The 13,979-nt window shown below is 35.9% G+C and overlaps 1 long non-coding RNA gene and 2 pseudogenes across 1 annotated transcript; all 3 read right to left on the bottom strand.

Annotated features, from left to right (window-relative positions):
- Positions 1-1,559: 1,559 nt before the first annotated feature.
- On the bottom strand, positions 1,560-4,666 carry LOC103845932. The gene is made up of 2 exons (XR_004449409.1): positions 4,425-4,666; positions 1,560-4,285 (listed from the first exon to the last, which is right to left on the bottom strand). It is a non-coding gene; the product is annotated as an uncharacterized LOC103845932 (long non-coding RNA).
- A 2,666-nt stretch (positions 4,667-7,332) lies between these two features.
- LOC103846222 lies at positions 7,333-13,533 on the bottom strand (annotated as a pseudogene).
- On the bottom strand, positions 7,501-10,292 carry LOC108870139 (annotated as a pseudogene).
- Positions 13,534-13,979: the final 446 nt, after the last annotated feature.

Below are 13,979 nucleotides of genomic sequence, written 5' to 3'. Positions count from 1 at the left end.
AAGAAAGGCATGCATAAACATAGGAGAAGAATGCCAAATGTCAAAACTTTGAATTCACGTGAAAGGGAAAAGAACAATAGCTACAAACCGTAACATTAAACTTAGACCATCTCCAACAATAGATCCACCATTAGAGTTCTAAATCAATTTTTTAACTGAAAATAATTAAATTAAAATTTTTAGATATTTGTTTAATTTTAGCTCCTCCAATGGTAGAACCAATTAAAGGTTCTAAATTTCAAAAAATTGAAAATTTGTAATAAGACATTTGATTACTTGCATCACACTCTATAATACAAAAAAAACTTATAATTATTGAATTACATAAAATTTAAATTAACTTGACAAAGAACTTCTTTTTTTTTAAATACCACCTCTCACAAAATGACATCTATCATTTAGAAGTGGATCCAAAACCTCCAATTGTAGAACCATATCTATCTAAATTATGTCTTTTTGATTTAAATTTAATCACATAAATACTTAGATACATCAGTTAGAAGTGCCTTGGATACTCCTTTGGACATGCTCTTAGGGTATGTTTTCTTAGTGTTTGTTATTTGGTTTAGTGGTATAATTTTGACAAACCAATTCGGTTTGACTCAAAATCAGTAAGGCGTCGCTTTATGCATCTTGAACTTTAGAAACAAAGCGTAGAAACTAGAAAGCACTCGCTTTGTGTATGTGGCCACGCTGAGCTGATGAGAACATCGCCAAACCTCGCCTAGCCAGGGCCGGCTTAATATATAGAAGGGCCCTTGGGCAAAAAAAATTTTAAGGCCCCTATAGTAAGTTAATTTTTTAACGTTGGTAAAAATTCCCTGAAATTTCGACTCGAGCATCAAACATGTATATTCTCTTTGATAATTTAACTAGAAAAAATTGTGATACATCGTTTTAATACTGTTTAAATCTAAATCAGATATGCTAATTAAATAATTAGGGCCCCTAATATTGTAAGATCTGGAAAGTATGATCTGGAAAGTTTCAGAAAAAAAAAGAAAAAAGGAAGAGTTAATCATCTGGATGACTGGATCATGGGTATTATTCGAAAGAAAGAAAACCGGTGTAATTCATGAGCACGTTGTTTTTACACAATACTAGATCCTTTTTCCGCGCTATGCGCGGATAATATATTTAATTTTCTTATGTTTATAATTTTTTATTTATATGAAAATTTTCACATTTTAATTTTATTTAACTAATTTTTGAAATTTAAAATATTTTTTCTGTGAATATCTTTATTATTTTATATGTAAACCATCGGTTTTTATGTATAGTTTAGTTTTACAATTTTCATCATTATAGCATGAAAATAATATTATTGTCAAATATGTTTCTATTATAACTAACAAAAAATAGTAACACAATTAACTAATTAAATAACTTTTAGCATAACTGTATACTATAAATTATGTAAATCATATTTTGAATGTATTTTACTAACTCTTGCTTTCTGTGTATTTTTTTTTGGAACACACTTTTAAATTTTTTTTATTATGAACGTATATTACTAAGTCTTGCTCTGTGTGTATATTTTTTTGTTTTACTTTGCATTGTTTTTTATTGCATTATTCTTTAATTACAGAGAATTGCTTTCTAATATTAAAAAATGCATACGTTATTATAGTTTAAAAATGGTATAAGAGGTGGGCTCTAGTGTTTTGTTTGGTATAGTCGTAGTGGTCTAGAATAGAGAATAAAAGTTTCATATATTGTTGATGAAGGAAAAACCATATAATGTGTGGTTTTATTGGATAAAGTAGAAACATAGAATTATACGTGATCAATTTTATTATAATGAACGTATAAGAGCGGCTGTTAATGCAAGGTATTCGTGTTTTGTATGGTTATGTGAGGTAGGATTTACTATGTAAACATGCAGTTGTGCATTTTGTTAACCTGAATACGGAAGTTTACGTTAACCCTGACTTTCCCTATATATTAATTGAGAATCTCTTAAAAAATAAGAACCTTAAGTTTGTATTAATTAAAAAAAAACCTCATCTTATGTGGCAGTTGTGTATGCCTACTAAATCCTATTTAAAATAATTCTAGAGCACCTTATATAAACCATAGTTTTAAAATATAACGTTGGTCGCATATTTCCCTTACAATATTCTGTAATACAGAAACTTGCATTATCTATTAAATACTATTCTGTAATACAGAAACTTGCATTATCTTTCTCGAAAACTTGCTAGGCACTCATAATATCTTTCTCATAAAATATATAATGTATTCTATATAAGAAATTAAGAAGCATATGGGAAGTTCATTGTGATTACAACTACCAAAAATTGAATAACCTAGAAAAATATATTGCTCCTTGACTTCCAACGGCCGCTTTTAGCCTTGCGTGTGACTTGGAACCACTCAATCCATGTGGAAGATCAAGGCGAAGATCATATAACTTTAGAAACAATATTCTTTTGCAGGTGGTCTTACTACTGAGATGGTCCTAATCGATTCAATTGGGAGTGTTATGATATGTGGACATCTATTTCTTATATAGATTGCTTCAAACATATAGAATGTCCTCAAATTTTATTTGATCCCAAAATTCCAGAGATACAATACTTCAAGTCAATGTAAGCATAATTCCATATGATTTGCTTATGACATATCCTATGAAGAATAAAAAGTATTAACACGGGTCATTGCTGATCTATATATTTACAATTTTACATTATTACAACATTTTTGTTACGGCGTTTTGTTCTTGCGGTTCGAGAGTTAGAGATTTTTAGTTTACTTTATATTTTGGAACAATCATTTTATGCTTCATTTGGGATGATTTATTTTTAAAGTTGTCATACTTATATTTTTCGTATTTTATTTAGAAATAGCCTTTTAAATCGTAATAAACTTATATTTTAAATTCTTTAGAAAATATGGTATGCACTGAATAATTGGGATACAATGCCAAAGCTAGTGGACAACTTATAGAATTTTCGTATTGTTTAACCGTGTATAATAAGAGAATGTTGTATGTGTTGTTTAATGACAACTCTTATTAGCAATCGCTCAGTGTACCAAAGGCTCCTTACATAAATTGAAGCGCAAGTGTCTATTGCATCTATTAACCTAATTCAGTTTTGAGATTAAATTTGATAAGAAGAAGAATATGTTTGATGGAAAAAAGTATAAGGTTTTTGTGTCATAAGTTTTTAGGCCCAAACTGATCGGTCCATGATATAATACTTATTGTTTAGGTCCACAATTTATAATAATTATGGATTCGGTCCATCCGGCAGAACTTATATTATAACAACAAAAAATATAATTATATATGTGTAAAAAAGTTAATCAAATGTTAAAAATAAAATTTTTAATACTATATTTTTAAATATTTGTCAAATTAATTCACCCTGCGCACGGAATAGTTAATATCCTAGGGGTTGACAGTTTGATAACTTTGAAACTCTCACTCACAAGGGTGTTCGGATTTAATTACGATAACTATCTTAATGCGCAAGCTCGGTTTTTGTTTATAGTTTTTTTTAGCCGATAACATTAACACACTGTATTTAAAATTTTTTTTTTGATAGGCTGTGCTTAATGCCACCTAGATTTTGATATGATGATAACTTAATAGTTCTTTTTGTGGTGCATACGTTGGCATGCCAATGTTTATCTCTGCCTGTGTTGCTTTTATTCAATCTATATATGTGATTTGTGATAACATATAAACTTTATTACTCCTCCAAATGATCTAAAACATTTCACAACCAAGAAGGTTGGCAAGGCTTTTAAAACAAAAATATCGTACAGTTTTAGAAGAGTTATTCAGAGATGTAAGGTGTAGCTAAAACAACAAATCTTATTCAGATGCAGTTTAAATTGTAAGAAGAGTGGATAAGTCCAGCCTTTTGACTTCTGAGTACAGAATCATACTTTCATTATTTGCTTGCAGCTAAAAGCAAAAATCATCTCGTAGACAACTGAAGAACAGACTTTCTCTTTTTTTTTTCAGAATCACCTTCTTGCGTTTGGAAATATCCTCTTCTCTCCTCCGTGCTCTTGTAGTGCTTCCTCCACAAACCGCTATGTCACTTTATCAAATCAAGGTAGTTGTTGCTGCTGCTTTCAGTGAGCAACGATGATGAAACATCTTCAAGCAGATGAATCAATAGGGTGGAAGGTTTACCAAGTGTAACAGATAAGTGGAGAGGTTCACTGAGTCATATACGACAGAAGCGGTGGCCATGGAAACTTTTTTTCAGATCTTCGACACTGGTGTAGCTCTAACACGTCATCCATTTTCTCTTTTTTATCTGGCCCACTAACAATAAGTAAAAAAAAAATGATCATCTTGTAGTCTTTACAATCACAAGATAACAAAAAAGGACACCTTTGATCCATAAATTAGATAACTTTCTTGTGTTCAGAACCAGAAAGAGTAGAGAGCTGAGAAATATTACCAACGTTACAGTCTGTGACTCACAGCCCAAAGCGTAAAAGTTGACACCATCCTCTCCCAAGTTCTCTGTTCAAAAATAAATTTAAAAAGTAAGTATTTTTTTGTAACTCTTAAAGTGAGTATTTTGATACGTTGAGTTCCAAACAATTAGACGAAACACAATGAATGAAAGCATGATATTAAGATTTATATTTATATAGTAGAGACAGAGGTGATGAAAAAAGAGAAGCCAAGGAGGAACCTGGATAATGGGTTTGCCTAGGGTTTTCATGTGCGCTTGCGTATGAATCAAGAGGAAGGGTAACAGGCAGTGATAATTCTGATGATCCGCCTCCGGAATTTTTTGGATCAGAGTCAGATAGCTCTTCCGCCAATCGAAGCTGCAATAGCCGTCCCGATCTAATCCACGAAGGACTTTGTCTTTCTAGGATGAAGAAGACCAAACAGATTAATTAATTAATTGGCGTCTTCTGGTGAGATTGTCACTTGACAGAAAGGGTTGGAAGATTTCTCTAAATCTGTAATGGTGATTACTGGATTTGATATGTAAAGTTTCAGTTTTTACGATGAGGTTATATAAGAAGGAATAACTGAATTGTTAGGATTCTGAAGCATTAATGATCCAAAGAGTTAAGAAGGGGGAGATGTAGAGGTAGAAGAAGATTCACTGCTCCATGGAAACCGAAAGGGTCACTTTGATTTCTCAGAGGAGACTGAACCGACTGAAACCTACTCTACATGGAAGAGGAAGATAACGAAGAGAGGCTTTGGTTGTATATATTTATAATTGGACCACTGGTTTTGTACATAAACAAACATAAAAGTTAGTAAACCAGCCCAGCCCATTCCATAAATCAATATCCAAGAAAATCACAACCTGTCATAAGTCAACAATACACGCGGAACCAAAACGCAAAACACAAACACACGGTGACATGCTCGACTGTGGACGAAGCCCACACTGTGAAGCCTGTCTGACGTGTCTAATTAAATGCTTCTGATTGGCTGATTTTTTTGAGGACGTGGCAGCATGACCATTGAGTATATTGTGCTTTTAGTATAGTATAGATTATTATCCTTGGTCAAATTAACAAAAGAAGCATTTGGTCTTACCTAGGTTTAAAAGCTCTGTTTCTCCATACCTGCGCATTGATATACAGCATATCATTTCTGACAGCTGTTAGTGAAAAGATGATATATATTCCATGACGCAGTTTATGGTTAAGTAGAGTTAGGAGATGGATTATATCCCTCCACAAGGCCCATCGAATAACAGACCTTAGCCCGTGTGAGTTCGACTACTTTAGTCGACTTAACGGCCGAAGGCGTCGGCTCGACCTCAGAGTGCTTTTAGTCGATCAACTGAGCCGAATACACATATCCGGCTTAGAGAGAATAGTGCTGAGGCCCGCGTACTCGGCCTTGCACGTCAGGGCCCAAAGGACGCCAACTATTAGGGCATCACAAACAAGAGACCTATAAGAAGGAGGAAGGAGAGAAGATAAGGGGACTTTTGGACAACTTACACACCAAGCAGCTAGATCTAGGGTTCCTGAATCATCTCTTTGATCTTGTTGCTTTAACTTTTGAGCTTGTCTCCTTACTTCCCGATCACTCTTGTAACCCCTTTTATTGGATTCTAATAAAAACGTCTTTAGTCACCCCATCTCTAAGTTCATCATTCTAATCGACTGAATCCTGTACAAACAATAGAGCAAATTTCGTGAACATTTAGTATAGACCGGTGTAAACCCTTTGACCCCCAAGAAACCATCTCCTGGTGGTTGTTGGGATACATAATGGCTGAAGAATTTTCGGCTATAATATGCGTATTATGTTAGGTTCAAATATGATCGGTGACGAAAAGGATTTGGTCTTGGCATCTAAATGCTGGATGGATTAAACTTCAAAAGGTGCAAGCGTAATGTTCCCTTTGTGCAATTCGTGTTTTATACTCTTTCTGTTTTCTTAAATTGCAAAGAAAAGGTAATGAAACTGGTTGAGATAAAATCAAAGTAACGGCCGATGCATGTATAGCATCTAATGTTGACATCAGCCTTGGTTATGTTGTATTAATGAGCTTTGATGTCAGATATGAAAAGTTCAAGTTCAATATGATAAAACTACCATCGGACTTTGATGGGGATTTGCCGATAACTTATAAGGGAAGGCTAGCTTGTTTTAATGATTTTGATGATCATACAAGATTCTGGATTTTGGAGGATGCACAGAAACACAAGTGGTCGAGTCGAGACTTTCTTTCAACTTTGGTGATTGTAATCCGCGTATGGAATCTGATTTGAACCTAAGTGGTTCCACACATGCTGGTGAATTAATCTATGTACCAGATGACTTTAGCCAATCGCTTTATATTTTATTATGTGATCCGGTCAAAAACAGCTGGAGAAGATTTGAATTTAAAGTATCGGTAGAGGAAAAATATGTCTGTTATGGAGGAGAAGGAGAAGGAGAAGGAGAAGGAGAAGATGATGATGATGATGATGAACACCGACCTATTTATAGGCTCCATTATTTCCCAAATCACATTGATAGTCAAATGTCTTTGTAACAATTTGATATCCCCCTTTAGTCAATTATTAAATCTTTCTGTTTTCTTAAATTGCAAAGAAAAGGTAATGAAACTGGTTGAGATAAAATCAAAGTAACGACTCTGAAAAATATAATTTAAACACGAAGTTGCATACGAGTGTCATTCAAAAGAACAAGAAAACCAGCAGAAAATTGTTTTGTTTTACTAAAGATTTAATAATTGACTAAAGGGGGATATCAAATTGTTACAAAGACATTTGACTATCAATGTGATTTGGGAAATAATGGAGCCTATAAATAGGTCGATGTTCATCATCATCATCATCATCTTCTCCTTCTCCTTCTCCTTCTCCTTCTCCTTCTCCTTCTCCTTCTCCTCCATAACAGACAGATTTTTCCTCTACCGATACTTTAAATTCAAATCTTCTCCAGCTGTTTTTGACCGGATCACATAATAAAATATAAAGCGATTGGCTAAAGTCATCTGGTACATAGATTAATTCACCAGCATGTGTGGAACCACTTAGGTTCAAATCAGATTCCATACGCGGATTACAATCACCAAAAGTTGAAAGAAAGTCTCGACTCGACCACTTGTGTTTCTGTGCATCCTCCAAAATCCAGAATCTTGTATGATCATCAAAATCATTAAAACAAGCTAGCCTTCCCTTATAAGTTATCGGCAAATCCCCATCAAAGTCCGATGGTAGTTTTATCATATTGAACTTGAACTTTTCATATCTGACATCAAAGCTCATTAATACAACATAACCAAGGCTGATGTCAACATTAGATGCTATACATGCATCGGCCAACTTTATACATGTTAGAACGATGCTTATGATTTGTTTTGACAGTTCTCCATGATTCTTGAGCTGATCCCAATGTAAAAACTCGAAATACATAGCAGGTTCTGTTATAGGGAATGCACACTACTTTGTGTTTCCGTTCAACAGGATCATACCCTAAAAACAGTTTTACAGTGTTCCAGTGCTTACAGGGCCTGGGTATAGTTGGTAAAGTTATGAACTGTCTTGTGCTAGGGTTCCAAACTATCGGCTCTTTTAAAGCAAAGCAGATCAAGCCATGGACAGATTCCGTAGATGGGTGATCAAAAATTTGTGGGAGTTTCGTCATATGATGATGATCAAAAGACAGAGAAGAAGAGTAGGACCTGTTCGAGTTCTGATTATGATGTGGAATAGATGAAACAAACAAGTCGTTATGTTTTTGGAAACAAAGTAGAAGGCGCGGCCGTGGGAAAGATGGATGGGAGGTGATTGATAACCAAAGCTTGGACACACAACTAAACCTAGCCACAGATTTCTCAGGCAGCCTTGAGAGTATCTCTATGGTTAGGTCTGTAGGAATGTATTGTATTCTTTTTTCGTATTTTGTTATTCTCTGCTTCTTTTCTTTCGGCTCCATATTTCACTCAAAACCCTAATTTGATTATAAGAAACCCTTGTATATATATAAGGCCGGCGCTGGGCCAGATTATATTATATAATAAGCCAATATATAAGAGAGTGAATGAGTGGTGTGATATTGCTTTATCACTGAATCAGACTAGTAACGGGGCTTTCTGAAGGCCGCTTGTAAGAATACAAGACAGAGCTTGTCCTTGTCGGCAGGGGTCTTCATCTCCAACCTGCTTGTTTTCAACACCACAACATCCTATCCTGCTCTCAGAAATCTGAAGTGTTTTTTTTACTTCTGAGTGAAAATATTAAAAAGCAATGAAATCAAGAAAACTTATAAGCACCACAAATTATACCAATGCCACCCTCTGCAGCACTCTGTGTACAGTACAGCCAACTGCATCCCACCAATCAACTCCGACCAAAAGACTCCACTAGAGATGACATACATACGTCCTAGCAGTCGCCCGCTCCCACGGAAGAACACAAATGATTATCAACATTGCACAGTCCTTGGCAGCATCATGCCATACAGAAGCCGAGCAACAGCTCGTTGGAGAAAATGCGGGTGCAGAGATTGCCCAACCGACATTTATTTGATAGTTTTCAACGGGTGAAAAAGATATGAACTCCACCACCAAGAAAAGCAACCGCAATTTCACCACCATGAGCAGAACTACAACTCTTAACAACTTCAACTTAACTTAGTTAGCTTACAAACCAACTAGTTCCTCTTATTCTTCTTCTTGTGTAACTTCTAGTTCTTCTTTGACTTTCTTCCTCCTTGTTCTTCCCGCTTCTTCTTCATTATTTGTTTCTTGCGGTTCAAGTCTTCTTCTTTTCTTTTGCACCTTCGTTTCCTGTGCTTCTTCTTCTTCTTCTAAGGATACAATTCCAACAGATACCCGGACAGTTTGGGTGGGGACCTGTCCACCAAAATTCCACTTGATTCCCAGCGCTGTACATTCCAACCTTCATCTGGATCATATGGGGACATGAACTGCCCTGCGAACGTAGGTTACAAATAAGAATCTTGGAAACATTATATGCAGATGCATTGTATAACAACTCAATGTAATAACAGAAAATGTATTATTAAATCAGTATGAGGCTCAGAGAAAAATGTGGACTGGTACTGGGACCAATGAAGCAACAGCAAAAGCAGTAATAAACCACTTTGGTGCAGTGCCTCCTTGATTAGAAGGCCACTGGGACCTATGAAGTTGAACGGAGCCGGATGAGAAAACAGAGCATACACAGAGAAAGATGGGCCACCGAGCTGCAACAAATGTTCAAGAGTCAGATCCTTCCACCGGAAGTGGTGGTGGTGAAAACAATACTGCTCTTCTCATCTCTTGTATCTTGATCTTGTCACATATAGGGCATGTAAAAAAACTCACACTTAAGTGCATAGTTCAAATATATCAATATAAGTAGGATACAAGAGATGAGAAGAAGAAAACGCACTTCCGGAGCTCTGTGAGAGAAAATTGACTTTGCATTTGTACCACAACTTGGCTTGGAGGACAACCACCTATACTGATTTTCGGAAAACAAACACAGCCAGAATAAACTAGAACAGCAATAGGTCGAGCCAAAACAATATTATATTAGTCCTTCGCAACATATAATGTGCAATGGCAGTCTCAACCATTATTCATTCCTTATGTGTTCATGCTAATCATCCACGAAAAGATAATCTTCACTTTAAGCAATCCGTGTTTATACTCTCTTTTATCTTTTACATACAAAGAACTGGTAATGAAAGGGGATAGATAGAGTCAAAGTAAAGACTCAGAAAAATATATTATAAAAAAAAACATAAAGTTGGCATAAGAATATCATTCAAAGGAAAAAAAAAAACAACAGCAAATTGTTACAAAGACATTTGACTATCAATGTGACCTGTTAGTTTGAAACTCCGATCTATGTCACCAAAATGTTGAAAAAAGTCTTGTCTCGACCATCTGTGTTTCTGTGCATCCTCTAAAATCCATAATATTCTATGATTGATTCTATAATTTGTTCTGTGAATTATTTCACTAAAATAAGCCAACCTTCCCTTATATATTATCAGCTTGTCCCCATAAAATTCCGAAGGTAGTTTTATCATATCGAAATTTTCAGATCCGACATCGAAGCTCATTACAACATAACCACGGCTCTGATGACGATTATATGCTATATAATATATCACACCCTCGATGCATCGCCCATATGCATACATGCCAGAATGATGCTTATGGTTAACTTTGATCGTTCTCCATGATTCCTGAGCTGATCCCAGTGTAAAAATTCGGCACACGTAACAAATCCTTTTATATGGAATGCACACTACTTTGTGTTTACATTCAACGGGATCATACCCTAACAGCAGTGTTGTCTTTTTCCAGTCCTTACAGGGCCTTGGTATAGTTGGTAAAGTTATGAACTTTCTCGTGCTAGGGTTCCATACTATGGGCTTTTTTTAATTCAAAGCAGATCACGCCATGGACAGATTCCGTAGATGGGTAGTGAATAAAATCTAGTGGGATTTTCATCGTATGATGATAATCAATAGACAGAGAAGAAGAGTAGGACCTGGTGGAGTTCTGAGTGTGCTGTCGTAATAGTTTTGGAAACAGAGTACAAGGCGCGGCCGTGGGAAAGATGGGTCGGTGGTGATTGATAACCAAAGCTTGGACACACAACTAAACCTCGCAACAGATTTCTCAGGCAGCCTTGAGAGTATCTCTATGGTTAGGTCGGTAGGAATGTATTGTATTCTTCTTTTTTTGTAGTTTGTTTTCTTCTTCTTTTCTTTTAGCTCCATATTTGCTCAAAACCCTAATTTGATAATAAGAGACCCTTGTATTAGTAGTGTGTATATATATATAAATAACCTTAGACAGTCTTAAACTCATATCTCGAATAATGTTTGTGGATGGAGCCTCTTGAAAACGTTTCAACAATGAAAAATCAGATGTATACTTGGTCGACAAGGAATGTGAGATTCTGATGTTCATCGCTTTCTCGGTTATGGGTTATGAGTTCTACGGATGACTGCAAAACTATATCTACTTGGACGAGAAATGAATATCAGATTCAGGTGTTCAAGCTAAGACACGATAGTTGTACCATAAGAAACACGAGAACTGAGCAGAGAGTTGTTTCCAAATGTTTCTTCATATCGCATACCAATACTTTACCATCTCCATCGTCGGCTTCTTGTGTCTCAGTGTTGTCCTCTTGTGCTTCTTGTAGTTTAAGTTTAAGCTCTGGACATGATGCAACGAAGTGACCTACTTTGTCACATCTAAAACATGTGATTTTAGATGCATCTCGTGTGTCTTTTCCTCCATAATATCTTCCTCTACCTCTTCCTCTACAGTAGAAACGTCCACCTCCACGGCCTCTGTATCTCCAATCTCCATTATAGTCTCGGTTTTGTTGTCCATAGCTTTTATTCGACTGACCAGATTGAGCTTCCATATTTGCATACATCAACTTTGATTGATCGTCCCTAGTTTCTTCATCTTCTGTAATGCGTTCTTCATACGCCTTCAAACGGCCAACAATCTCTTCAAAGGTTGTCGTGTTAAGGTCTAATACATGTTCTAGAGAAGCTACTATATGGATATATTTCTTCCGAGACAGGCTTTTCAAAAACTTCTTGACAAGTTTCGGTCCGTCTATGTTGGATCCTAAAGCCGCTGACTTTGATGAGATTTCAGATAGTTTCCCATTAAAGTCAATCTATGCTCTCGGTCTCTTTCATCTTAAGACGATCGAACTTGCCATTAATTTTTGCAGTCTCGCTTCTTTAACTCTCGCTCTGCTCCCATATGTCTGGTTTTAATGGCTTCCCACACCTATTTAGATGTATCCAAATCCCCGACTTGCAAAACCAGGGTTTCGGGTATGGATTGGAATAATAAAGCCGTGGCTACATCGTTCTTCTCGGTATCTTCTTCAATAACCTCCCAAACCTTATGATCTTGTAATGCAATCTTCATTCGGATGGACCAAACGGTATAGTTGGTCGCGTTAAGCATGGGACACTGGAAGGTCGAGGAGCCTCCTCTCTCTTTAGGGCATTCCGCAATTGCCACAATATCACTCATGATGTTTCTCTTTAGTGGCTCTGATACCAAATATAGTTCTCAAACTGTCTCAGGATCACGATTGCAAACTCTCTCAATAAGAACAGTTCTTATTAACCTCTCTTAAGGAAGCTCTCTAACACAATCATATTTCTCACACGTTATGCAACATCTATGCATATCCTTATATAGCTATCTAATTATCCTAAACTCATTAGGTATAACACAACTCAATATTTCTTAATCCTTTTAGTAAACTCAATCTCAGTAGGATTATGATAGCTTCTATCTCAAGCTATCTCAAGCTTACTTCAATAGGCTATATGCTTACCATGTTAGGTTCATATATGAGGTGAGGTGATCGGGTTTGTATGACATCTAAAAGCTTGAGGTTCAAACTTAAAAAAGGTGTCAACATAATGTTTTTTTTTGGGTGCAAATGTTAAGAGATTCAACATAATGTCACTTAAAGCAATTCGTGTTTATACTCTCTTTTACATACAGAGAACTGGTAATGAAATGGGATAGAATCAAAGTAAAGACTCCAAAAAAAAATATTTATAAAAATCATGAAGTTGCATACGAGTGTCATTCCAAGGAAAAACGGAAAAGCAGATTGTAACAAAGACACTTGACTATCAATGTGAATCACAATGAACTGGTAATGAAACGGGATATATAGAATCAAAGTAGAGGCTCAGAAAAATATATTATAAGAAAATCATAAAGTTGGCATAAGAATATCATTCAAAGGAAAAAGAAAACAGCAGCAAATTGTTACTAAGATATTTGACTATCAATGTGATTCGGAAAAGCAAGGAGCGCATACATAGGTCGGTGTTCATCATCTTGTTTTTCCTCTTCTTCTTCAACAACTCCATTATGGACAGATACCTCGTCTGCTATTCCTTTAAATTCAAATTTTCTCCAGCTGTTTCTCACCGGATCACATAATAAAATATAAGACGATTGGCTAGTCATTTCCGGTACATAAATAAACTCACCAGCATGAGTAAAACCTTTTAGTTTGAAACTCCAAGCATCTAAGTCACCAAAAGGTTCTAGAGGTCTACGCCAAGGGGATCCCCTATCACCCTATCTATTTGTCCTGGCTTTAGAGGTTTTCTCCCAGATGCTGAGAGTCAAATACTTTGATGGGAGCATTGGTTATCACCCGTACACAACAGATCTTTCTTTAACCCACCTAGCTTTTGCGGACGACATAATGATCTTCTTTGATGGATGTAAGGAATCCTTAACCAATATCACTGAAACATTAGAAGCGTTTGCAGATTGGTCTGGACTGAGAATGAATGCGGCTAAAACAGAGCTTTTTACGGCGGGACTGAACCAAGCAGAAACTATGGAGCTCTCGGCTCTTGGTTACAACATTGGTTCACTTCCAATAAGATATTTGGACCTGCCACTAATGCACAGGAAACTCAGGATCACAGATTACCGACCTTTGCTAGACAAGATTGCAAGATGTTTTGATATGTGGTC

Source organism: Brassica rapa, chromosome A07, assembly GCF_000309985.2.
Source record: "Brassica rapa cultivar Chiifu-401-42 chromosome A07, CAAS_Brap_v3.01, whole genome shotgun sequence".
Classification (NCBI taxonomy): domain Eukaryota; kingdom Viridiplantae; phylum Streptophyta; class Magnoliopsida; order Brassicales; family Brassicaceae; genus Brassica; species Brassica rapa.
Note: the sequence above shows the minus strand (reverse complement) of the source record. Positions and strands in the feature narration are given on the sequence as shown.